The following is a 27,723-nucleotide window of genomic DNA, read 5'->3' as shown; positions in this document are numbered from 1 at the left end:
CCATTTTTTAGTAAAACAATATTATATATTATATGGAAAACAATATTCTTCTAGAAGAAAAGTCTCAAAACAACAAATGATCCTTTCATCATTACATTGTATTAAATCGCTTATCGCATGATAATCTTAACCAACTTTTCTTATAAAATAATCTATATCTGCTTACGAATTGGCGGAAATTGTGCCTTCTAAGTCAAGAGGCTACCCCAACAGACTTTGTTAGTAGTTTATTACCAGATTATTCCAAAATACACTCTTACAAGAAAATCTTATTTCCTCATATCATTGCAACCAAAAATATAGTTAGATAACTCAGATAAATGCGTTTGTTTGCCTCAAATTATGTTTGTGTTTCTTTTTACGAGGCTGTTGTAACAACTGTAGATATTTTCATTGTGTATCATACATAAGGGAATAGAAAAGTAAAACTGTTGAGTATTATTTCCTTATGTATTACAGTTTAGAATTTGTATTTCGTTTAATGTGCTTCAAGCTTTCATGTAATTAAATTTAAATGTTCTGTCGTTATTCTCAACATCACCAGATAAAGTCGCTTATAACCAGATAAAGTCAATTATAATGTGCTAGTATTTTCATTGATTAACGCGAGTGTTACACATAAAAATAAAACACTTTTAAAGGATTAAAACGCGTTTTTATTTTAGTTTATCCGACGTTTCAAGACCTTTCCAGATCTCGTTTTCAGGAGAACTGCAGATGAAATGAGTCATTTGGATAAAAATGTAACGTTTACGTAAAAATCTAATGTAAAAACAGTAACAATTACATGCGGTTTAATCCTTTAAAAGTGTTTTATTTAAATATAATGTTCTATAGTATCCAGTCAAGAATAGTTAGTGATCTCCAAAATTAATTAACCTAGAGCTTGTTATTCTCATTAAAACAAGTAACTCTAAGCTATCAATTTGGATATGCTCTGGATAGAGGAGTGGAAAAGTGGGGTGAAATAATTTGGGTTGATATAATTAAAATATTAAACATAATAATATGAGCTATACTTAGTTTTGCTTAATCTGATCTACCTATCATCCAAATTGTATATGTTTTTAAGCTTTTATCGTGGCGGAATTTTAACATTATATTTATTAGGAACACAATATTAGTGCAGTCAAAAATAACAATCCTAAGAAATACGCAATAGCCGAATACTTGCTTAAAACCGGTACCAACCACTGGCAACCCACGAGGTTCTGCTGAATGCCAATACATCCCATGAGTTGTAAGAGAAGCTATTGAAATTAAAAAGCATCCTAATAATTTTTATAGGGAGAACGGTTTTAGACTAGCGCAAACATGAAATCCCGCGGTCTCTCTCTGCAGTTCATTTGTACTGCAGAGAGTTGAAGAACGTTGTTACATTTGTAACAAAAAATCCACCTTCGCACGACACGCCACAAGTTAGGCTATCATCCCCACCATCTGGATGTGTGGCGGTCCTCCACAGTGCGGTTTTCAAGGAGCTTTCTTCCTCGTACTACCAAGCTGTGGAATGAGCTTCCTTGTGCGGTGTTTCCGGGACGATATGACATGGGTACCTTCAAAAAAAGCTCGTACACCCAAGGCCGGCAACACTCTTCTGATTCCTCTGGTGTTGCAAGAGAATGTGGGCGGCGGTGATCACTTAACACCAGGTGACCGGTACGCTCGTTTGTCCTCCTATTCCATAAAAAAAAGATCCGAACGTATGGTCGTCGTCAGTAGTGTATGCCGTGCATTAGAGAATCAAAGACCGAAACGAAACGAATGAGGCGCCAAGTGGACAGATTGATGTACTATTAGTGTCAAGTGGCAATATGTCAAGAGTTTTTCGCTGCCTCCGCAGTCCCGCCACGACCACGATTCATGCAATTGGATCGAAATATCGGCATAAAATTAAAAAAATATATATCTTGAGTACCCGTCATTATAATTACAGTGCGGTATCTATTTGGAGCACAACAGAGACCAATCCTTATCTTATTTACTAATATGCAGCACATAGAAACATTTTCGTAAAGTGACCTGTCTCTTCAAATCCTGTTTCTGGGATTCATTCTGCCGGCGGATATCGGCAGCTTTCGAGGGAATAACCCAGCAGTAGCTTTTCAAACCACGAGTCATGCTACGAAATGTGGTGGCTCTGACGAAGAAAATTTTCGTGGTGTCTTCTGCAGCTGCAATATTTGGACTTCCTGGACTTTGCATAATTCGACCCCTATGGTTGTATTAAAGTTATTATGATAATAACAGACCACAAACTGTAGTCATTTGAAATTATAATCAACTATAGAGGACTCTAAATAATGCTAATTTTAATCCAGCTTTGTAATCCAAAGTGATAAATTTAACGCTTCAATTAAGATTCTGTAAAGGTCACATTATGTTTAGGTAGATGTGACCTTTGTTCTACACATTGTTGAATGTCTTATGTCTTTTCTAAGTTTAACTTAATCAATCGATTTATACTTATAGTTGTTTAAATGATTAATATACACGTTTTTTTTTCAAATATTACTTATATTCAAACCCTAATCTATTATTAAAGTATCTTAATCAATCTTCATCATCTATTAAAAGAATTATGTCATTAATTTGGCTTCAGGAATTTTGTTTTAAGCCAGCAAACGTAAATTTATTGAAGTAGGCGTTACTTTGCGGAAATCCAAAATTATACAAATGATTTAAGTTCTCTTTAGTTTTGATTCCGCCAATATTTGTTTTTAAACAATTCGACACGTTTTTCGCTTCTACACGAGGCATCCTCAGGACGTGTTGTCTCGCCAAAATCTGGCACGAGACTGGCAGTCTCGAGGCGAAAAACGTGTCGAATTGTTTAAAAACAAATATTGGCGGAATTAACTCTAAAGAAAACTTAAATCATTTGTATGCCAGCAAACGTGTTTAAACACAAAATTTTAATAAAGTTCCCCAATGACCAACACGTTTGGAAAATCTATTTACAATTTCGCATGAAACAAATTAAACTCTTAATTAGATTGATTACTCGAAATGACATCGAGGTCTCAGACACTTAACTGAATTATATAAACTTGAGCCAAGATTCACGAGTCCTGTATGCTCAACAAATTTGTATCCCCAAACGAGGACAGTTAAGCAAACTTCGTATGGTCTTTGTTAAAAGCTCGCACGAACTTGTCACGAGTACCCTTACATCAAAGTTGTCGAGGAAGTAGATAAATCCTGGTTTTGTCAAGGCATATTCAAAAAAATAAGTAGAATTTTATTACGGTATGATTTTTAATTAGAAACAGATGAGACAATCAAGACGTTCACTTAATGGTAAGAATGACAATACAGTTCTCAGGGTGCTAGATTGAACCCAAAATACTGAGCGGCATCTTAATTGTGTTCGTCACTTTGTAACATAAGATGATAAGACGCAATAGACTAGTAATTCTAATTCAAATATTTTTATTCAAAAAATGATTTAAAATCACTTCATCATCATCAGCAGGACGGAAAGACATTAAGTTCATTTATTAGGAAGACACATTCGAAGAAGTTACTTTAACTTCTTCGAATGTGTCTTCCTATTGTTGACTCTGATTCTGCGTATAAATGAATATACGGGCCGGAAAGTTGTATGTAAATCTCTTATATGCTAAGTAAATCCTGACATGGTTTAGAGGGCAAAAAAGTTACACGAATAAAATACACATACCTAGGGCAATAAATAAGAAATTTCTCAGATCAAATGTAATTGTTAGCCGAGGGGAAACCGCGGTCAATAAACATGGAGGCTTTCTTATTTACTGCCCGAGGTGTATACTATTTGTGTGGTCGACGGAGACGGAAGGCGACAACTTCGTTTAGCGCACCGGGACGAAAGTTGACGCTTTTCGCCCGGAGGGGAGGTATAGTATAATACACTACAAGGGTAGAAAGTTTGACATTCCTGTTCAGAGCTTTCAAAATTCAGCCCGTGTGGTGTATTTTCCTATTTAGTTTTTATTTAACTATTTTTCTTAAAAGCTGGTCGGTCTAACTCCAAAAGTATGTTGTATTAGTACAAATCATAGACTTTAGACTCTAAAATGTATACTCGTAGTATCGTATTCGTTGTTTAATTGTATGTGTATATATTGACTTTTTTAAAACCTTTGAAAAATATTAACCTGAGATTTTTTTGAAGCCACAACCTGAGAGTTGAAAACAGCATACAAGATTTTATGACGATACGTCACTCGAACGGTTAGCTCAGTTGGCAGATCACTCGCACGGAACGCGGGTCGTGGGTTTGAGTCCCGCATCGTTCATAAAATTTTTTTTTAATATTTTATTTGTGTATTAATCCTAGAAGTGAGGGTTATCACTTTAAAAACATAAAAAATTGCAAAAATTTTTTTTCCAAGATGTAACTAGGCGGAAAGACTTATATCATTACTCGTGCTTATTAAAACTAAGTTATTATAGCTACGTCACTGTCAATTGTTAAAATTAACTATATATATATATATATATATACCTGAGCACATATTATATATACCTATACTCTAAGGCATAACAATATAAAGTACTCGAAAAATAACTACAGTATGGAATAAGATAAAAAGTTAAAACGGTTTTCTTTATAATATCCATCTAGGGAAAAATTACTTATTAGAGATTAAATTTCCTTGAAAGTTCTTTGTTACTTTTCGTAATAAATATTTATTGTATAGTGTACGCCAAAAATACAATAAGAAAAGTTTGTTGGTTAGGTGTTTTAAATTCTATTCATCTACATTTACATCATAAAAGTGTTAAGTATAAAAAAGACATCGATTTTTGTTACTTTGTTTTCGTCGAAGCAGATGATAATAATTCGATGTAAGCAAAAAGTATTTTCTTTCCTTCAAAACATTTTTTGTATCAGATTGACATGACTCAAGTTATATGAAAATTTGATCAAGGCTCGAATCCAAAAGAAGTTCGGTTAAGTTACGCAATTTTCCTGAATGTGCGAACGGTAAACAATATGGCGGTAAATGATGAGATGTTATTATTCTGATGAGAATTATGAAAAAGCGTGGCCTCTGGCTATATTTTGACATCGTAATATTTAACCTTAAACAACAAACCAATATCCATTTTCACAAAAATATTCTACATAATAGTATATTATTTCAGATTACTAAATCATAATATTATAATCATGAATCTATCTTTTATGTCGTAGTCAAGAACGTCGATCACAAAAAAAATGAGTACGAAGATGATTCGGTATCCATCTTAGCTGCGGTGCAAGTGCGGGTGAGAGCGGGCGCCGGGCGAGCGCTGACCAGGCAGACAGGGAAGAACTATCGAGCGAGGTGGTTGTGTCGCACGCGGATGTCGTGAACACCACTTTCTTATTACATAATCATAAGGCTTTGTGAAGTGTACCTATCATTACAATTGTAACGTTTGTTGCTAATAATGATACCGTGTGTTTGTGAGACTGTCTTTTACTTGCTGTCTGATCAACGCCCACAAAAATGGACGACCATTAAGATTTTGACCGGCCTTGCATTGGCATATATTATATGTTACTAGCTGACCTGGCAAACGTTGTTTTTCAATATAAATTATATATGTAAACCTTCCTTGAGCTTCAACGAATCTATGTATAAGTTAAGGAATTATTAGTGAACATACAAACATACATTCTCTTTTATATATAGATAGATTGTTTCAGTCTAAGACCGTTCAGCAATCACTATGAAAATTTTAATGTATGTAAGCACTTTTAGTGAAGAAGGTAAATTTGTATTAATCATATCGGATATTTTTTTGAAAAAGCCGATTTTTCAACTTAAACAAAATACTTAATTATAGTAGGCCCCAGGACTTAGATCTGCAGTCTTCGTGGCTTAAAAGATTTGCTAATTAACTGACAGATACGTCTTGCCTCTTTTAGGGCTACTAGAGCTATTTGTAACGTTTGCAATAAATAATTAGTAAGAGAAAATATTAGAGAAACATAATAATATATGTTGCCTCTCAATATATTCTGGATAATAAAATGGTACCTTAATAGGCATGTAAGCGGATTATCTAGAAACAATGATAATCATAATGTTAACACCAGTAAAACATAATATATTAAAGACATATATAATATATATAATATTGTAGTTAATATTATATAATTATTAAAGTCTTTTGTTGGACGATGTATATGCGTTACAACTTTTACAACAATACAAATATGTTACGTAATTCAAAAGAATTACTAAATAACTTTGCGTGGTTAAGATTATTTAAAAAAAATTAACAATAAAAACAACCGAATTCTAAAACACTATTTCAAAACAATAGATATAATATGCACTAAAATGTATAAAAATAATTGCGTATTTTTACACAATAATGATTACTCTAATTTTAGTTACGATTATTGTCATTTTTGGAATCGGTATAATTTTTAGTGAATTTGAAGTACACTAACTAACAATTCAATCATGGATTCCGTAATCAGAACCTTACCAATCTCTCACGAAACTATCTTTAAAGTATATCCTTTCCAATAAAAAAAAGAATCATCGAAATCGGTTGGCGCGATATTGAGTTATTCGTAAATTAATCATGCACTTTGCTATACATATGTATGGCAAAATTTAAGACTTTTATGGTTTTCTCATGGATTCCATTGTCAGATCTGGACCAAATTATAATGGGAACACGCGGGAGCACCAGCTTTCAAATAAAAAAAGAATTATCAGAATAGGTTCACACAGTCGAAAGTTATGAGGTAACATAAAAAAACATTCCGACAAATTGAAAACCTCCACCTTTTTTGAAGTCGGTTAAGACATTTTTAACGTTGCTCACTTAATGATATACCACAGCATGCGAATGAAGCGATCGCCCCCAGTATTTGATTAAACAATTTAATGTATCGAAATTTTATTAAAAAATTACTTGTGCCCGTTTTTCTCAGGTTTAATGTGGCACATATTTTCAAATTGGTCCTAGATTTTGACGTTCAATTAATGATCTTAAATTTTGTTATTTTAACTTATCTGTGTACTGTTCTCACCTCTGGGTGGCCGCTCCCCATTACAACTTTCTTCCATTTGACCGCATACAACGAAGAGCGGCTCAAGTCATCTCTGATCGGTATGATTCTTTGGCGTTGCGTAGGGGTGTGGCTTCTCTCTGCATCTTCTACCGCATTTATCACGGGGAGTGCTCAGAGAAGCTGTTCGGGTTCATATTAGTGGCCGATTCCACTACCGGACATTACGTCAAAATGACAAAACCACCGGAATACAAAGTGGCTGTGCGAGGCAAGATATTTCTTGCAAAACGCGCGATTGTGGAATGCCAGACGTGGTATCAATTCCCCGCTGCTGTTTTCCCGAACCAAAACGACTTAGGGACCTTCAAGAAAAGAGCATACTCCCACCTTAAAGGCCGGCAACGCATCTCTTGACACCTGTTATTGCGGATGTCCATGGGCGGTTGCCTCACTATCATCATCCCGTGAGCTCTTGCCCGTTTGGCACCCTCTTATATAAAAAAATATATATTCTACATCTTTGTATTTATATGTCATCATCTGGAGAATTGGTAAGAGGATTCAATATGTTCTTACTTGTTATCGATTTCATTTGAGATTGAATGTAAACAATTACTGCTAGCAGTCTAATAGTCCAGCAATGATAAGTTTTTCTAGCATTCAATAGAAAAAGAAAGGATTTTTCCTCTCAGAGGAAGTCACGATCTCTATAACGACAAAAGTTCATATTCTGAACTTTATATTATACTTCTTCTTCACTTAAGCAAACTTTTGTTATACTTATGTTTCCATCATTATATAAACTTTATTAGATGAATACTAACTATAGAACAATGAAGTTAATTTATTACCAACGAAGGTTTGCCCAGACAATGTAACAACTTTGTTTTTTTGTAAGGAGATATAATAAAAACTTTATTATTTGAAATGGCACGATTTTCTTGTATTTTATGAAGACATATCTCAAATACTACTAAACCAACATTATTCAGTGTTATACTTTGTTCAAATCAAACCTTTCTATGTGCTGATTTTATTTTTACCGCGAATCATCATTGAGTTTGTATTTTTTTAATGTCAATCCCATGGAATAAACTTTGGTCATAATTTAATTTGGTTGACAGGTAAACGACAATTTATTAGTTCCACCTCAATATGAATCTATGGGACCCGATCAATACACTACGACTTGCCGCTCAATAACTATGTGTATCATGTTAGTTTAAGTATCTCAGTCAGTGAATTTGTATTCTTTTTGAGATAATAAATATTCTGAAATCATAATCAAAACCAAGCAGTTAACTACCTTTAAATACCTCGATGACACTGTAAACATCATCCTCAGAATTAATGATGTTATATTCAGTATTCCTGTATTTCTAGGAAATACACATACTACTACAACTAAGGCTTACGTTAAATTTGAGGAAGGATCAGGTTATTGGAGGAGTCAGGTTATGGTCGGATGATAATACCAAGAAATCTTCTGCCCACGTCAACCCCGTCAGGATCTCCTTAGATTTTTAATTTTTGAACGGAATTTTCAACGTCTTTAAATCTTTGAATTGAAATGAAACTTTGCATACTTTAGCAACGACCGAGATATTTTAATAATATAAATAATATTATTAAAATTATAAAAAATTCCGAATTCCACCTTCGCACGACACGCCACAAGTTAGGATATCATCCTCACCATCTGGATGTGTGGCGGTCCTCCACAGTGCGGTTTTCAAGGAGCTTTCTTCCACGTACTACAAAGCTGTGGAATGAGCTTCCTTGTGCGGTGTTTCCGGGACAAAAAAAGCGCGTACACCTTCCTTAAAGGCCGGCAACGCTCCTGTGATTCCTCTGGTGTTGCAAGAGATTGTGGGCGGCGGTGATCACTTAACAACAGGTGACCCGTACGCTCGTCTGTCCTCCTATTCCATAAAAAAAAAATATATCCCATTTTTATTGCCGCCATCTTCAGGATTATTATCGATTTTCGAGACGAGGAAGTGTCTTTGTGCCAAAGTCTAAGGCGTTTGACAATATTTGACAATTCGTTGCTACGAATTTGTAATAGTTTTATAACCAAAAAGCAAAATTAATTTATAACAAAAATTTAAAAAATATTCTTGAAAAAAATATCTTAATTTAAAATTATTTTCTACTAATTAATTTGATTTAGTACTTATTAATTATTTTTGTTATTGTAACTCTACAAATTGACTATTTCATATAATTTTCAATGACACGCTTTTTCCCATGACAGTTCAACGCTCCCCAAAAATAAAATTAGAATCTCAAGCCTACCACTAAATTTACATTACAAGTAGTTAACCAGAGGTTACGTAGGAACAACCTCTAAAGATTGGATCTTAGAGTTTGCCAACAAACTTTAGCTACAGAATAATCTGTGCGGGATTCAAAAGTTCGCGAATAAAGTTTTAGGTTACGGGTTTTTCACAACTTCTCCGTGACCAGTTGGCGACAAATAATCAAAACTTGTTGGAAATCTGTTTGGAATAATTCAAATAATTTTATTGGAAAAGAACTCATGACTCATTCTTTCTTTCAACACCAGAGGAATCACAAGAGTGTGGCCGATCTTATAAAGCGTCAAATAAAATAATAACTATTACTATTCGAATAAGTAGGCTAAATTGTTGTATAATTTAAAATATGGGCTGGTCAAATCTTATCAATTATTCTCCCTATGTGAAATCCCCTTTACAAATTGATGTAACTTCAACGTTAGTGCCACTTCGCTCTATTCCCAATCAGTGGTATCATGAAGAGAGTCATTTATGTTATAGTAACCTTTATCACACCAACGTTTTTTAACTTTGTAATTCGAATTTGTTTTTGAACATTACCTGGGATCCTGTTGTAAAAGCATATGCAACGCCTCCCAAAAGACTTGCTAACTCGACTTAGCCAAGTAGTAGGCATTATAAGTTTATGTTTGATCCTGGTGTTAACATTATGGTTATGATAATTTCTAGCAAATTCACTTATGTGCCTAAATACATCGATTGTAGTGAGGGTGGGTATCATAATGGATATATTTTATCTATATATTATTATTATATGCTTGTGTATCTAGTGCGGATGTACGTTAATGCGTGTATCCGCATCACTACGTGATATATATTTTATTTTCAGATTTATAAATTTATTAAGTTCTGAGCTTTGTTTGATAGACATAGGATACGATCAATATTTAAATATTATAATTATTTTTTCACACATTACTGCAAAATAGCTTGCACGGAAAAAAAATATAGGAGGTTCATAATGTCAGTGTTAGGAAAATACTTCCTAACATTTGCTGAGAACTTTCCTTTTTGCGAATCGCGCTGCTGCCTCGTTTGTTATCATTCTAGTTATTAAATAATCCTTCCATGTTTTAAAGCATTAATATCTCTTTCTTTATTGTTTTTTATCATTTGTATTATTATTTTTTCATTTCTTTATATAATGTTCTCTCTCAGAGCGCCATTTGTTTCCGAAGCGGTAGTAGTATCTAGAAGTTATTTAGTAATGACATCAAAAAGAATTGTAAAGGAATCAATTTGGTTTTCGCAAATAAAGAATTATTATTATTATGTACATACATAACATTATCAAGAAGATATTGAGTCTCCTTCTTTCAGCATTCAGCAGCAACTCCCTATGGTAAATAAATATATTTGTATTCTATTCAACTATATGACTACGTACACTGCCACTGTGGCAGCATCTATAACTAAAATATATTTCTTGCTTAAAATAGTCACTTTCATAGTTATCTATAAAAAATTAAGTTGTTCTCGCTAACTCATTGATGCACATCCCTTGGCATAATTTGGGTAATATGCATGAATCCCCCGAAACTTTGCCAGCGTAATTTTCTTAAAGTGGCATAGTAGGTTTTAATTAATTTACCTTTATCATTATATATCAAAAAATAATATATCATTAAATATTACATAATATTAAAGTGTCTCTGACACTCCGTATAGCACGGGCCATAGCCTACACTACATATAGTACATAGAGAAAATCGTCTCAGAATCAGTTGAAGATGAGACAGACAGACCACTTTACAGGTCATTTATTTATATTTTATTTACAGACTTTCATATATCAATTATGTAATAGGTAAAGGTAAAGCTATTATTTCGTACGATTACTCCTTTTAGTTTAGAATAACAGCTTCAATTTAAATTATCTGTACAGATTGCGATAGTTCCACCTTCGCACGACACGCCACAAGTTAGGCTATAATCCCCACCATCTGGATGTGTGACGGTCCTCCACAATGCGGTTTTCAAGGAGCTTTCTTCCTCGTACTACGAAGCTGTGGAATGAGCTTCCTTGTGCGGTGTTTCGGGGACGATACGACATGGGTACCTTCAAAAAAAGCGCGTACACCTTCTTTAAAGGCCGGCAACGCTCTTGTGATTCCTCTGGTGATGCAAGAAAATGTGGGTAGCGGTTAAGTGATTACACTTACTACTATTACACCAGGTGACCCGTACGCTCGTTTGTCCCCCTATTCCATAAAAAAAAAGTTCGAAACACCGCAAAGCTAAAGAAATTTAAAGCTTTCAACAAATAGAAAGATACTTGCTAACGAACGTGAGACAAACAGAATAAGTAAATATTCTTCGCGTTTCGTTTGAATATTTAAGTACCAATTTGCTTTAATATTGTATGATTTTTGGACTTTGTAGCGCTAGAAAAACATTGCTTTCTAAAGAATCAATCAATTTATAAGAACTCAAGGCAAATATATTTCTTTTGACGTCAACAAAAACATCAATATTATTAAATAGACTTTAGTATTATAACATTTTCGACACATTTTGTTTTAAAAAAAAGGTATGTTATATTTGTGAAATTTTCAATTGTTAATTTACAAATTAAAAAAACATTGCGTGCGTGAAAAGTACACATGTCAGAAGTGAAACCTGCATGGTGCATGAACCTCTAAACTGCATATGAATTCCTGGTACGTGTTGCTAGGATGACACATGATTTCAACCGCTATGAAAGACATTCCTACCAACACTAATATATATAATAATATGTTCTCCTGGTGTCTATGTAGTAATACGTCGTGCTCTTGGAGTTAGAATATATTAAGGTATACTCGCGCCATACTTAAAACAATCTCTTCTTTAACTATGATCGCCTGGTACCAAAACATTGTATTATGCTTCCTATCTCATTATCTCCCATGTTAAATATTATGAATTCTTTTTATTGTCGCTTTTTCGTTTCATCGACTTTCAAATCACAACGATGATAAAGAAGTTTTCACTTCAATAGTATGCATATTTCTGTCTCATTCTTTGCCGGCTTCATCCTACACATTTTTGTATTTGTGTCGCTTACCTGTCATTTTTTCCGTTGCATCCGGTTTGAAATCACAACGATTCTAAAGGAGTTTCACTTCAAAAAGACAAAGTTTCAAATTAACCGTCTTATTTCATTTAATCTACCAGTGCGAGGCTGCTTTGCACAGGATGCCACCTAGATTATAGGTACTACAACGGAGCCTATTTCTGCCGTGAAGCAGTAATGTGCAAACGTAAAGGCGCCATAGCTGTGAAATTACTGGGCAAATGAGACTTAACATCTTATGCCTCAAAGTGACGCATGGTTATAGGCATGGCGTATCAATTACCATCTCGTCCCTTATTTTAAAATAAATAGCACAGATAGGCGTTTTCAGCTCTATAGTATGAACTTCCAAATCATAATTACCATCCTTTGACGGTCACATAAAATGTAAATTCTAAATGGTCTAAAGTTGGCAATCGAAATCCAAATCCATTTATTGAAAATTACATTTTAGTTTGAGTGTATGGCAGTCACAGTTTTAAAACTAAGGTAAAATTTCTGTCATGTGTTATATGTTTTTTATAAGTATTGGGGTGATTTTCAAGGATATAAATATTACATTTTAAGTTTTAAATAAATATTTAGTTTCTGAAATACTAAGGTACGCGGAGAGTATTGAAATTGATTCAATTATTCTTTAATATTCCTTTTTTGGTTGTAAATTTTCCTTTTTGTGTTTAGTTTCATTAGTGTAAGTGGAAATGCCGTGCTAATTGGACAATAAATAAAGCAAACGTATTATTGTTTAACTAGTACCTATGCTATTTTACAAAAAGACGAGAAAATACTTTTTTACTTAAAATTACTCAAAATGGTTGAGAATACATATACCTACAATAAAGATTTAATACTTGGTAACTGGAGTGTAGTTGTAGAGAATCTAATAAAAAAAACTAAAATTTCATTACTTTGCATTGTTTGAGAAATATTAAAATTTCATATCATTTTAAAATTTACACTTTTTGCGAGTTTCGCGATAAATGTCTTGCCTAGCACAGCCATTTCGTGGAATCAATTACTGGCTACAGTTTTCCCGAACCGATAAGACCTTCAAGCTAAGAGCATACCTTCCATCTTAAAGGCTATTAACCCCTGGTATTGACACATGTTCACTTTGGGTTATTTCTCCACTCCTAATTACGTGAGCCTCTTGCAAGTTTGCATCCTTTTATAAAAAAAAAATCAATCAACACTCTACTATAAATTAGTTCATTTTTTTTTAAGTGAACACTTCGAAAGCATCGTTGTGATTTGAAAGTCGTTGAAACGAAAAAGCCAAAACAGTGAAAAGAGACAGTTCACACAAATTCATCAGATTTAACGTAAGAGACAATGAGATTGACAGTGTTTTGTTTGCAGGCGATCATAGACGCGAGTATATCTTAATATATTCTGACATCATGCACACGACGTCTTACTACATAGACACCAGGAGAACATAAGTATGGTAGCGGTGATAGTAATATCTTTCATAGCAGTTGAAATCATGTGTCCAGCAACCTGCAACCAGAAATGTATATGCAGTTAAGAGATTCATGCACAATGCAGGTTTCACTTCTGACATGTGTATTTTGTCCGCACGCATTTTTTTTGTAGTTATAAGCGTGTTTTATAATTCTGAAGAAAAAAACATGCAACATAAATATATATAACAATATATTATTTTGCATAGAATGCGTTTAGTATGCATAAGTATTTGCATTCCTTTTTGTGTGACCGTGTGTTGCTGTAAACAGGGCGTAACGTAATTTTCAGCATATGACGCTCGTCAGGAATACATTACACTAAAGGCCTGTACACACTTCATAGCAGCCATTTGTATCTGAAATACGATATCTACCTATCACCTAAACACTCTTACAGAAAGCTTTTATTTCGCACTTTTTTGTACAATCATATTTAATTTTAATATGTATAAATCCAGTGTCCTGATGTTTGTTTCCAGTGAACTCCTAAACTAATGTCAATAAAATCCTTTGATTTTAATGGGGATTACTTCATGTAGGTCCAAATTGAGAGATAGGATAGTTTCTATTTCGATTTGGGACACATAATTATTTTTATTTTTTTGACACATTTTATATGAGAGAATTTATTGACGCACGGTTGGCAGTTCTGCTGGGAAACAATTTCATTATCGGCCGTTTTAAATTACCTATCTATCCTTAGTTTACCTTACTAGAGGTAGACAAATCCATCCTTTTACGCTTACTTACATTTCAATAACCTATCGACAAATAGCATTTGACTATAACTAATAATTTAACTATATTGGACATAACTGTAGATAGATAAGATCTTTTCATTAAACGGTAACTAGAGATACGTTATTGAGAATGGGCGTATAACAACAGGGAGCATATTTTATGAAATAATTGTTGATGTTATGAAATATTTTTGACAAATTATTAAAAAAACAGTTTTTTATTTATCTTTGTCTTTACGAACACTCTCTACACTTCAGATATTATGATATTGTTTACTTTGTTAGAAATTCTTTTGAGTAATGAAAAAAAATTATATTGTATCGTCAAAGGATTTAAGATACTAAATACTTACTCAGCGTGGAGAGAAAATAAAATTTGGTTATTATATTATTCTCATTTTCTTTACTTTTTTTGTTGAACTAATGAGATTAGCTTATAGCCTATGAATAATTATGATCGCCATTTTAATATTATTTTGAATGGACGGAATTCGGGTTTTTTCATTCCGCCCATACTCTCTTGTAACAATTACACGAGTTGAATTACACGAGTGTTGCCAGCCTTTCTCCGTCTGCCGTAGTAAACGATATTCTATCTGACATCGACCACTGGTTCAGCGCTAGTGTTAAATGTCAAGAAAACGAAATATATACTCATATCAAAAATATAGAAGAGAGTGTTTTGTTAGGAGAAGTGATAAAACCGATGGAATATGCAAAATTTCTTGGCGTTACTCTTTATTTAAAATTACAATATTGAAGGATTGGGTAATACAATTATTTCTTAAGCATACACGGTTAAAAAAATACGCAATAAGCTGACACTTTTAAGGCGCGACTACTTTACTTCAGTTATTTTCATGAAATTCTCTGGGGTAGGCTTTTGTCTAGTAGTGAATGAATCAAGTTACGAATTATTCCTTAGGGTTTTCTTTTATAAGCTTGATATTTTGACAACTTTAAAAGACAGCAGACTTAAAGATATCATATATATTTTATTCCTCAACGTGTTCCTGACACATTGAGTACGACAGACAGACAGACAGACGCACAGATGGACATCAAAGTGACTCTCTAAGAGTTCCTTGTTATTAAAGGGGAGTAAAGGAATCATATAATGTAAGTCATTAAGATCCTTGCAGTCTTCGTAGTTACCTCTGATTAATCGACTTTATTAAAGCAATCTAAAATGAATGTAGCTCGGTAAACTTCAATAAAAGAGACAATTAATATCCTACATGCCTGGCACATTTATAGATCGTTCTAATTGTGTAGATCTATAAATATATATTTATCGGAATCCCATATTTTATTCGCCCGGTATTAATTCGCCGGACGAATGTTTCGATTGTTATCTGTCTCTGCTGGCGGAACGTTTGAAATACTCTTTTATTTTCTATGCTTTATTTAAGTTCAGTAGACATTTAGGCTGAAATAGTTGATTTAGTTTCTTCGTTTGTAAAAATAATGTGTATTGGACAACATGTCCGGTAAATTGTCGAAGTTTTTTGGAAATTTTTAAGGACACATCAGCTGTCTGAGCGTAAGAATAATTATACTAAACCATCACTCAAAATAGCTTGCATACCATTTTTTACGATTAAACGTAAACTATGGAACTCTTGTAAAGACTTATAATGCTTAATCGGTGTCATTTTTTATAACTGTATTTGTAATTGGTGTATTTTTAAAACTCATCTAGTAGTGTATTTGTTCAAGTTTATGGAGGTTTTCAAATCAAACCAAATTGCAAAACATTGTATTTGTAAAGATTCAATTTTGGATCTTTTTTAGTAAAAGTCCTATATGACAAAGAATGTTACGTTTATACCTGGAAAAAGTACTTTACCTATTATTTTCATCGTGTTGTATGAGGTAGTGAATTTTTTTAAGTATTTATTACTACTACATACCTGATAAGATAGCGTCGATAAATATAAAGTCGAGAAATGTATGGAACAGAATACTCTCGTGGCTAGTGAAATTACTGGGCAAATGAGACTTGACTTCTTATGTCTTAAGGTGCCGAGCGCAGTTGTAGTGCCGCTCAGATTTTTTGGGTTTTTCATAAATCCTGAGCGGCTCTGCATTGTAGTGGGCAAGGCGTATCAATTGCCATCAGCTGAACGTCATGCGCGTCTCATCCCTTATTTTCATAAACAAAAACTCTCTGAGCAAAGATTAAAATTTAAAATCATGTAAGCAAGTATATCGTGTTAAATCAACAATTTTCAATAACGTGATTTTCAAATAATTGTATTACAAAATATGGTTCACAAGTAGATAACGTAATCAACGCATAATCCTTTTACATGACGTTCTCCAGAAACGTTTAGAATTTCAAATCCTCTTCAAATAAGTGGCCAAAAAATCATTTAAGCGAGTAAATCGTGTTAAATCCACAATGTGTACCAGCCTTAATGCGACGTAACATTGTTGTAGCGAGTGGAATCATTGAGGCAATTTGAATAATGCCCATGTCCATGTTTATATGCGTAGCGGTTGTATAACTGTTCAACTAATTATCGTGTTAACATTTCCGTTTCTGCCTTAATACTTGTATATAATATTATATCATATTAATTCCATATTCCTCGGGATCCTTACTCATTTCAAAAATATTTTAAAACATTTGTTTGAACAGGATTTCAAATTGTAAACGTTTGTAGAGAAGTCATATAAAAAGTTATCTCCTGAATATTTCTGAACCATTTGTAATACAATCATTTGAAAATTAATTACGTAATTTAAAAATGGAATACTTCAAGAATTAGTTAAATTTTAGTTTGCGTGATTGTCATTTGTTATTACATAATAATCAGTCTTTGTCCGATATTGGTTAGAAGCAGACACTTCTGTGCTTGTCACTATAAAAATACCCAGTGATTCTCAAACTTTGTGGCTGTAGTTATGGTTAACTGTACCAAGTGTTGGTAAATGACCTTTGGTGACAAGTGCATCATATGTAGAGTAATTATCATTTCCACTATGTTGGAGTAACGGTATACGGATTTAGAATACTCTGTGAGTACAAGCTGATATAAAGTGCCCCGACTGCAAGACTGACCAATAACCTGCTACTTATAGCCCCGCTTATCTAGCTCATGCTTCACCCAGACCCAGAACTGGATTCACATTGGACAACGTCATGGAGGAGATGGTTAAAATTACCATTATGTTACGTCCTCCGGTGAATCTCGCTGAGGACGTGAATTCGATCGAGCAAGGCAAGATAAAGCATCTTCAAGACCTTGAGGTGAAGTCTACGGACACATCGAGTCAGGTGTCCAACTTGGAGTCTGCTCTCACTATTGTCGATAGTGGTCATATTGCCGTATCAGACCTTACTACCACGATTGCCAAGCTAGAGAAAGAAATGTCCGATGAAATGAGAAATGGCTCCGAGCCAATTATATAGAGATCAAGGGTGTACCGGCATAACTGGATCACCATCCCGTAGTCCAAACGGACCAAGGCCTATATTATAGTCTCGTTCGTCCGTGAAAGAAGATTTCATTGCAACCTTGATTTCAGCCCAATATTTAAATTTTTTATTGTTCTTAATCTCTATTTTATCTTATATTATTCTTTCATTATATTTGAACATTTGTATGAACTTGTAATTTTTTATTTACAATTAGGTACAATAACAGATAACACGAAAAAACTGTAATGTAATATTAAGTACAGGATTCTTTGCTTGTGATCCTCAGATCCAATTAAAATTGTACACAGCATTCATTAAAAACATTAAGAAACGAAAAGTTGAAATTACATACTAATGAGATTTAAAATAACATTTTGGAACGTAAACAAGCTAATTTTATAAAGAATATTTCTATTTTATACGTATGTCACACTTAAAGGTTTGCGTAACTTAAAAATACAACATGTTACAAAATATTATGTTTCATTCAAATCAATTCATCATTTCAAAATACTCTCCTTTACATTTTACACATTTTCTCATGCGTCCGAACCATTTTTTAAAACAGGAGGACCACAGATCCGAAGGCATGCTTTCTACAAGCTGATTTAACGCTATCACTGCCTCTTTGGAATTGGCAAAAGTGAAACCTGATCAAATCTTTGATTTTGGGGAAAAACAGAAATCTCACGGTGCTAGGTCGGGGCTATATGCAGGATGGTTGACGAGTTGTCCTTTTTTGGAAGCTAAAAATGACTTAGTTTTGTTGGCCTTGTGTGAAGAAGGGTTGTCATGGTGTAGGAGAACGCGGCTTTTTGGTCGTCTTTTGTGAATTTTTTTTAACAGCCTGGGTAAACAAATGGTAGAATACAACTCGGCATTAACAATCTTTTGATCTTCAATTGGAATTATGCAGATGGGACCTGCAATTGAGAAAAAAAATGCGATCATTTATTTACCAACTTTTCTCGCCTGCCTCACTTTTGTTGGCCTGTTCTCATTTTCAAACACCCATTCTCAAGATTGCTGTTTTTGTCGGGTTCAAAACAATAAATCCACGTTTCGTCTCCTGTGACAATGTCATAAGCAGCATTTGAATGTCCGTGGTCGTACTTCATTAGCATCTGTGAGCACCATTCCATGTGACCCCACTTCTGCTCCGCTGTCAGTTCATGAGGGATTCAACGACAGCAAAGTATCCGCACTTTCAATTCTTCGTGTAAAATTTTCTGATTTTGGCTCATACCAATCCCCGATAGACCTCGAATTGTCTCATAGGTAATCCGTGGGTTTTCTTTAATTATCCACTTAACAGTGGCCACATTATTTTCGTTGACGGTAGTTGAAGGCCGCCCTTCACGAAAATAGTCATGTAAAGATACCCGGCCTCTCTCAAATTCAAAAAATCATCGCCTCACGGTGCTCAAGCAAGGTGTTTCTCTCCCAAAAACATTTAGAAGACGAGGGTAGCAGTCAAACATTTTAAATGAACATTTAATATCATAAAAAATCTTCACTCTAAAATCTTTTCGACTTAATTCCACTTTCGTTGTACGTAGAACTTTGATGTGTGATAAATAACAATTGATAAATGATTTCCCGCCAATTGTTTTTTTTTATTACTAAGAATGTTGCAACGTTTGAAATATTATAACATTGGAAATTCAAATAGTTCCGATTAGGTAGAAGTGCCAAACTTTTATTGTGCCCCATGTAGTATAGTAATTTTTGACAATTTCTGATTAAGTGCTGTAAGATCATCTGTAAAAATATCACCATATTCATCATCAGCCGGAAGATGTCCACTGCTGGACAAAGGCCTCCCCCAGAGATTTCCACGACGATCCGTCCTGCGCTGCCCCCTTCCAACGTATTCAGGCGATCTTGACCAGATTGTCGCGACAATCTGGTGGGGGGCCTACGGACTCTGCGTCTTCCGCTACGTGGTCGCCATTCGAGGACTGCATTTTACTGCCCCAACGGCCATCTGTCCGTCGAACTATGTGCCCTAAACACTGCCACTTCAGTTTCGCAATCATTTGGGCTATGTCGATGATTTTGGTTCAACTACGGATCTCCTCATTTCTGGTTCGATCTCGAAAGGCCTTCGAGCAAGGTCTTTCCATTGCCATCGGAGTGACCATGAGATTTCTCATCAGGCCTATAGTTAGCGACCACGTCTGTGTACCGTAAGTTGTCACTGGCAACACACACTGGTTGAAAACCTTCGTCTTCAGACACTGTGGTCTTCTGACACAATTTGGCCTTAAGAATATACATTTATATTTTATTTAACTGATAATGCATCCACCATATTATAGTCCGCATCTTACACATTAAGATTTATTTTTATTTCCGATTAATAAGCTCTGAAGATACACACTTCAAAGGATCTGAAATATACATTTTAAGCGCCATGTAGCGGTAATATACTTAAATCACTTTTATTATCATTCATGTACCAACTTGTACGACATTACTATCTATTATTTATAATTCAATCTATTATTACAAGTACGAGTCAGACTATGTAGGTTCATTAGATTTTAATTAATTAGTATTTTAATTGTAGGAAGAAGATGTAGTAATTGCTAATTAGGTATTTATTCATTCGAAAATATTTATATACATTATACATTCAGTCACTCAAAGAAAAATTTAAGGAAATAAATTTTATGACTGTTCATTGTCTGTACATTTATGAAAATTAAATATACGTTCAAAATCGTCACTTCTTTGCTCTTAATAGTGATTTTAAAATGGTTTAAAAAAAAAGGCTCTGTCGTAAATCCTACTACTCCACAGCTGAATATCTAAGTGATCGGACAGCTTGGGACTAGACTATGATTATTTTATAACAATAGCAAAGAAAATATTGTACAATATACAACATTGTATATTTCATTAAAAAGAGCGCAAAAAAAAGAATGCTGAGAGAGTTTCTTGCGCTTCTTCTTCTCTCTCAGCACCGTTTCCGAAGCGGTAATATGTTAAGCGTATTATAGTAAGTGGAATAAATTTTGAGAAAATAAATGCCTTTATGCCTTTTATACATTTACCTACCTACTAATTTACGATTTGCTGATTATAAGTACTACGCATTATAAGACGACCTGTATTGCCGAGTGGTTAGCGATCCTACCTACTAAGCTGGAGGTGCCTTTATATGATGAATATGGATGTTTGTTTCCGAGTCATGGATGTTTAAATGTATTTATGTATGTTTTTATAAATTTATGTATGTTTAAATAAGTATATTGTATTAAATATATCATTGTCTTGTAACCCATAACACAGGCTATATATGCATAACTTGGGGCAAGATAATTTGTGTGAAAAGTGTGTCAATATTATTATTATTATAAGTTTTATACATAATACCTTATTAGGTAACATTTCAACATAAACATGATTTAATATAACGCAACACATTTACAAATCTCCCTTTATTCCACTGAATTACGCAAGCATTCAATTATTTCCATTCAAATCAAATCAAATTGTTTGCTCTTAAATGGACTTCAGTACTTAACACATTTCAAAAATCTTTGTACAAAGAGAATAGAAAATGAGATGTGCCCTCCTAATTTTATTTGCGAATAATTTGACGGGACAAATTGGTCCGTGATATTTACAAGGCTCGACACTTTGTCTGTTGTATGTTTTAAGAGACTAATTGAATTATCATAGTAATTAAGTATCTTCAATACTCTATTTGAATAGAAGCCACAACCCGAGAGTTGAACAAAGCAAACAAGATTTTGCAACGATACGTTACTCCAACGGTTGGCTCAGTTGGTTAGAGCACCGGCACGGAACGCCGGAGGTCGTGTGTTCGGATCCCGCATCTTTCATAAAATTTTGTTTTTCAAATTTTATTTGTGTATTAATCCTAGAAGTGAGGGTTATCACTTTAAAACATAACATATTGCTTAGATTTACAAGAGCGACATCTCAAGTCAATTTCCTGATATGCGTTGGTATAGAGGTAGATATTGGTGTTGAGCAGGTTATCAACTGTAAAGTAGATCCTGTAGATGAAGCCACAACCTGAGAGTTGAACGGTTGGCTCAGTTGGTTAGAGCACCGGCACGGAACGCTGGAGGTCGTGTGTTCGGATCCCGCATCTTTCATAAAATTTTGTTTTTCAAATTTTATTTGTGTATTAATCCTAGAAGTGAGGGTTATCAATTTAAAACATAACATATTGCTTAGATTTACAAGAGCGACATCTCAAGTCAATTTCCTAATATGCAAATATTGGTGTTGAGCAGGTTATCAACTGTAAAGTAGATCCTGTAGATGAAGCCACAACCTGAGAGTTGAACGGTTGGCTTAGTTGGTTAGAGCACCGGCATGGAACGCCGGAGGTCGTGTGTTCGAGGCCCGCATCGTTCATAAAAAAATTTGTTTTTCAAATTTTATTTGAGAAAACTAGAATGTTTATCAATTGGTTTCAGGCTCATTCATCAAGGAATTGTTATACATTAAATTCCACAATTCTTACGAATTATCTATAGTATTTTTATCAATCTACTGTGAATTACGCACGGAAACGTCTGTATGTGACTTGGTAGATGATTATCAAGCCTCAAAACTCCATAATTATAATTTTAGGTGGCGCAGAACCAGACAAGAACTATGCACTATCCTCTATATAATCTACTTTACCATAGTTAGCCTTCTTTTTCAAAGAAGCTTTAATATAATTCTTAGATTATGCTCAGTGTTACTGTTAGTAATGTGGCTTAATTCAAAATGTTATGGATTTATCATGAGAACTTCCATTGACTTTAAGAAGCCATATACTTTTAACATTTATATAAATCCCTACGTTCCCAATTAGAATATGCCGTTCCTATTTGGCACCCTCTTCACAAAAGGTATAACGAAATGATAGAAAATGTCCAACGTAAATTCTTAAGATCCATGAGTTACAGATACTATGGTAATTACAATATGTCGTACGCAGATTTGATAGATAAGTATAAACTACTATCCCTTCAATCAAGGCACAAACTTCTTCAATGCATGTTTCTGCACGGCATTATACATAAAAAATTTGATTGAACTGTATTGACCAACAAATTAAATTATGTTATTCCTAGAACAGCCCATATCCGAGGACTGTGTAATTCTAGATTCTAAGTTTCAATTAGTATTGCTAAACACTTTTTCTATGTTCCTAATATTGAATGACTCAAAGTTTTACATAGTAAGATGTGGATAGCGTATCTGACTACAATTTTATTAGACTTATATAATGTTATTTCGTTGTAAATTTGTACCTACTTTGTAAGTTGCAGTTGTTTGCTTTCCTTTAAAAAAAAAGACGTGTGGCACTCGGGGACTGACCACGGTAAAGCTATTGCATAGCATTTTTTATCAACTTATGCAATTTGAATTTTTTTTTATTAATGCAGTATATTGTTTCCTTTGTTTTTTTTTCTTTGATATTAATTCCAGTTACACTTTTTGAGCGTGGTGACCGATAAGAAAACAAATTTTTTTGTTTTATTAAATAAATGAGAAGTTAATATTTTTCAAAATATTTTTATCATCTTACAATACGTGTTCATATATATATAAATAATTCAGGAATATTTATCATTGAAACTATAGGTTTATGGTAACTGAAATAAGAAACATAAGTTTCAGACGTCTTGATATCTTCCAAATATCTGGAAAATACCGCATCAATGGTGGTCCCATATTTTGTTGTATATTCTTGTGGATCATTATTCATTTTCAAATTCAATTTTTTCGAAAAGTTGTCAACCGCTCTGATTTTTTATCAGCGAAGTTGATGTTGATATTGCCAGCCAAAATAAGTGGAAATTTATTACCATTTGTACCAAGTATTTTCGACCCTTCTTCAGTGTACTCCAGTAAAGTGCGATGAATAAAATGCTCTAACTCGTCCAATTTTGGATTCGGAGAAATGTAAATAATAATAAAAATTAAAAAATCGTGATAAAAAAGTAAGGAATTTAAAAACAATCAAGATGTACCCCAGGCTCGAACCTGGGATCTTCTGTACAAAAAGCTAAGTGATAACCGCGTTCCACGGCAACTGTAATGACCGTGGCGAAATATCTATATAGATCTAGTAAGTGGGGTCTTAGGTAATTTTCGTTGCGGAATTTCTGGATTCGGTCTCCACGCTCAAGGCCCGCGATAGAAGCTATGCAATAGCTTAAAATATAAAAAAATATTAGCGCTTGTATTAAAAAAAAAGTGTTTTTTACAGTTATGTTTAACTACTGTCTACTACTATATTTTTATTTGACTGTCAGTGTCACCTTCAGACATTACTTAAGTAAACTTGACGAACCATGGTTAGTGACCCTGTCTACTGAGCTAGAGATTCCAGGTTCCAATTCCTGTAGGTGCAAAACATTTATGTGATTAATGTGGATATTTTTTTCCGAGTCATGAATGTTTATTAGTATTTATGTATAACGTATTAAATAAATCATTGTCTTGCAACTCACAGGCTATGACTAGTTTTGGGTAAGATAATTTATGTGAAATTCAGTATATTATCTAATATATAAAATTCTCGTGTCATGGTGTTAAACTTTGAACTCCTCCGAAACGGCTTGACCGATTCTCATGAAATTTTGAGTGCATATTGGATAGGTCTGAGAATCGGACAACATCTATTTTTCATCCCCCTAAATGTTAAGGGTGGTCCACACGAATTTTTTTTTAATTTTTTTGACATTTTTTTTAAATTTGTTGAGTTGAGTATGAGTCAGCATTAAAAAATACATACAACTTCAAATTTTCACCCAACTACGATCAACAGTTACTTTTGTATCGCGATTTTAATATCAGCAATACAACCTTTGCTGGGTCAGCTTGTAATATTATAAAAATGCTACTGATCAGAACAATGTAGAAATATTTCAAGATAAAAGCTTGTTAAATAAAGCTCTGTTCCGCTAAGTAAGATAACATAGAAATAGTTAGGTGCAAAGTAAATACATTCCGCATAATTGAACAGCTCACGCCAGCACGTTCCTGGCTGGTATAAAAGCTATTTAATTAAGTGCCTGTATTGCACGGGCTGAAACAAGAAAAAATTAAGTAAAAGCTTAATGAAAGCTTTTAAATTATGTTGTAAATCCATTCGTTGTCAATATTATTTTTCATTATATACCTATAAATGTAGAAAACATGAGTTTTCTTTGAAGCACTGTCACGCGAAAACTACAAATATATATGAACTATTTTAAACCCTGTGGTAAGTGGATAGTAGTTGAAATTTTGGTATAGAAAGTTTGTCAATTTTGAACAAAGCTAATATGCAACGGCGCCTTAAAAGGAAGGCTTTAATTCAAATTTAAACATTTTTAACCAAAATAGGCTATGATATCATTTATTAAAAGTCAAAAACTATTTGAAATAGTATGCCTCAGACCTGAGAAGAACGGGCGCAAGAAACTCAGTGAGCATCTTTTTTCAGAAAAATATGGTTAAAACCTAATATATAATAATATTAAATCAATAAAATTAATTATTTAATAGCCTGAGCTTCTTAACTAGCCTATTTCTACTAATAACTACACGATAATCATGTTTTAGCGTAGTCCAAATTAACCGTTACCACGAAACAGGATCAGCGAAATCAAATTCTTATATTATGTGCGAATCTCTTTAAATATGAAAGCTTTAGATGATATTTAGGCTTTTCTCCGTAGGAGTCAATATATTATTCAGTCCAGTAACAGGAAAATATAGGTTGGAGCGTATTGAATAATAAAACTTGAACTGACGGTCCATCCTTACTACTGTTCTGTTAACAGACTAGAGAATTAGCTGGAACAGACATAGACATAACACAGAATTATTGCCATAATAGAGATAAAATCATGATATGTAGGTCGGTTATTATTGCAAGTCTGGTGACTGATTGAGAACTATTAACGCGATGGTAAGTTTCTATTTTTTATGACGACCTGTATAGCCGAGTGATTAGCGATCCTACCTACTAAGCAGCAAGCATTTATATGATGAATATGGATGTTTGTTTCCGAGTCATGGATGTTTAAATGTATTTAAGTAAGTATATTGTATTAAATATATCGTTGTCTTGCAACCCATAACACAGGCTATATATGCTTAATTAGGGGCAAGATAATTTGTGTAAAAAGTGTGTCAATATTATTATATTATTAGTTAATATAGATAAATTTTATTTATTCTATCGGATTTCAAAACTTGACCATTTAAGTATTATAATCCTAAAATATCGTTTTTTTTACGTAATCGAATTTTTTACGAAGCGAACTATATATACTTATTCTTAAATTACGTAGCAGTGGTTCGGTGTGGTCTTCAAATGAGAGTTTGTGATAAGACTGAGGTGCTTAAAGAGTTACTGAGTAAGTAGTTAGTTAGTTAGTTAGTTACTTACTTTTTTTTACTGAGTTTAAAGGAAATACTTTAATGAAAGATACGTCTTTCATTTATATGTTTCCTATATACTTTCATTTAGATCTAAGAGTTGCTTGCGCCCGTTCTTCTCAGGTCTGAGGCAGTCTATATTCAATGGGTGTAATTTTTGGCGTTCAATAAGTTTTTATCAATACTATTTTGAATAAAAATATTTTATTAGCAATCCACATATAATCCAATAATCTATCTAATATAATATAATCTTCATATTATTAAGGTTTCCTCTACAATTAACACAAAAAAAAAATAAAGGATTTTAAGCATAGGCTTACTATTCTGACAATAGATAAAATATTATTAAGACTATAAAATAAAATATGTTTGTGTAGTATTATTATATTTTATACTCGATTTTAAAATTTCATATCTAAATAATAAATAACTTATTTATATATGAATATTTTTTACATTACTTACATCGCATACTTATATAAACCGCTTAGTAAAATTTGTAAACATATAATTATGCTTACAATTACTTTCTTTGTAATATTATTATGGTTTTATATACAAAGTAATATATATGAAATTATTCACAAAAAAATTATAAATATTCCTATTCATATAATATAATTTTTATAATATTCGTTTTAATAAATAAATTCCTTAATATTTATGTAAAAAGAAATAATAAAATTCACGAAAAATACCTGATAAGTTTCAACGCCATTGCAGTTTCCGCAAAACTAAACTAAGGCACAGTAACTCAACACTCAAAACACTCACTCACTGTCACTTTCGTACTGCACTGAGTTATATTGGGATGCTCACGTGCTCATCGCACGGGGGTTAGGTTGTGACTGATGAGATTTCGTGGACAGCGCAAGCCCAAAGTTACATGGGCTGAACTTTCTTTCCAGTACTTTTACTTCCTCCTTTCATAGCACAGATTTTAACATTTACGTGTACTTTTACTACGCACTACTACGGCGTAGTATTCATTACTAGTTAAACTATAAAAAGCCTTATAAGGCATTTATTTTCTCAAAATTGATTCCTTCAGAATTCTTTTTGATGTCATATCTAATATACTAGACACTACTACCGCTTCGGAAACAAATAGCGCTCTGAGAGAGAAGAAGCGGCGCAAGAAACTGTCCCAGCATTTTTTGTGCTGTTTTTAATGAAATATACAATAATTTGTACTATCGTCATGAATAAACTTTTTCTTTCTTTCTTTCAATATTGTACTGTCATTTCTATTGCTATAAAATAATCATAATCAAGTCCCAGGCTGTCGGATCACTT

General features: G+C 33.4%; 1 protein-coding gene across 2 annotated transcripts in view; it reads right to left on the bottom strand.

Moving 5' to 3' along the window:
* LOC126968817 (uncharacterized) overlaps positions 1–27,261 on the bottom strand; it is a 175,608-nt gene extending 148,347 nt beyond the window's left edge. For both annotated transcript variants that reach the window (XM_050813962.1, XM_050813963.1), the window contains exon 1: positions 27,126–27,261. The gene's annotated coding sequence lies outside the window, so the exon portion shown is untranslated. The remainder of the gene's footprint in view (positions 1–27,125) is intronic.
* Positions 27,262–27,723: the final 462 nt, after the last annotated feature.

Source organism: Leptidea sinapis, chromosome 16 (assembly GCF_905404315.1).
Source record: "Leptidea sinapis chromosome 16, ilLepSina1.1, whole genome shotgun sequence".
NCBI classification, from domain to species: Eukaryota; Metazoa; Arthropoda; class Insecta; order Lepidoptera; family Pieridae; genus Leptidea; species Leptidea sinapis.
The sequence above is the reverse complement of the archived record's forward strand: the minus strand, read 5'-3'. Positions and strand labels throughout refer to the sequence as shown.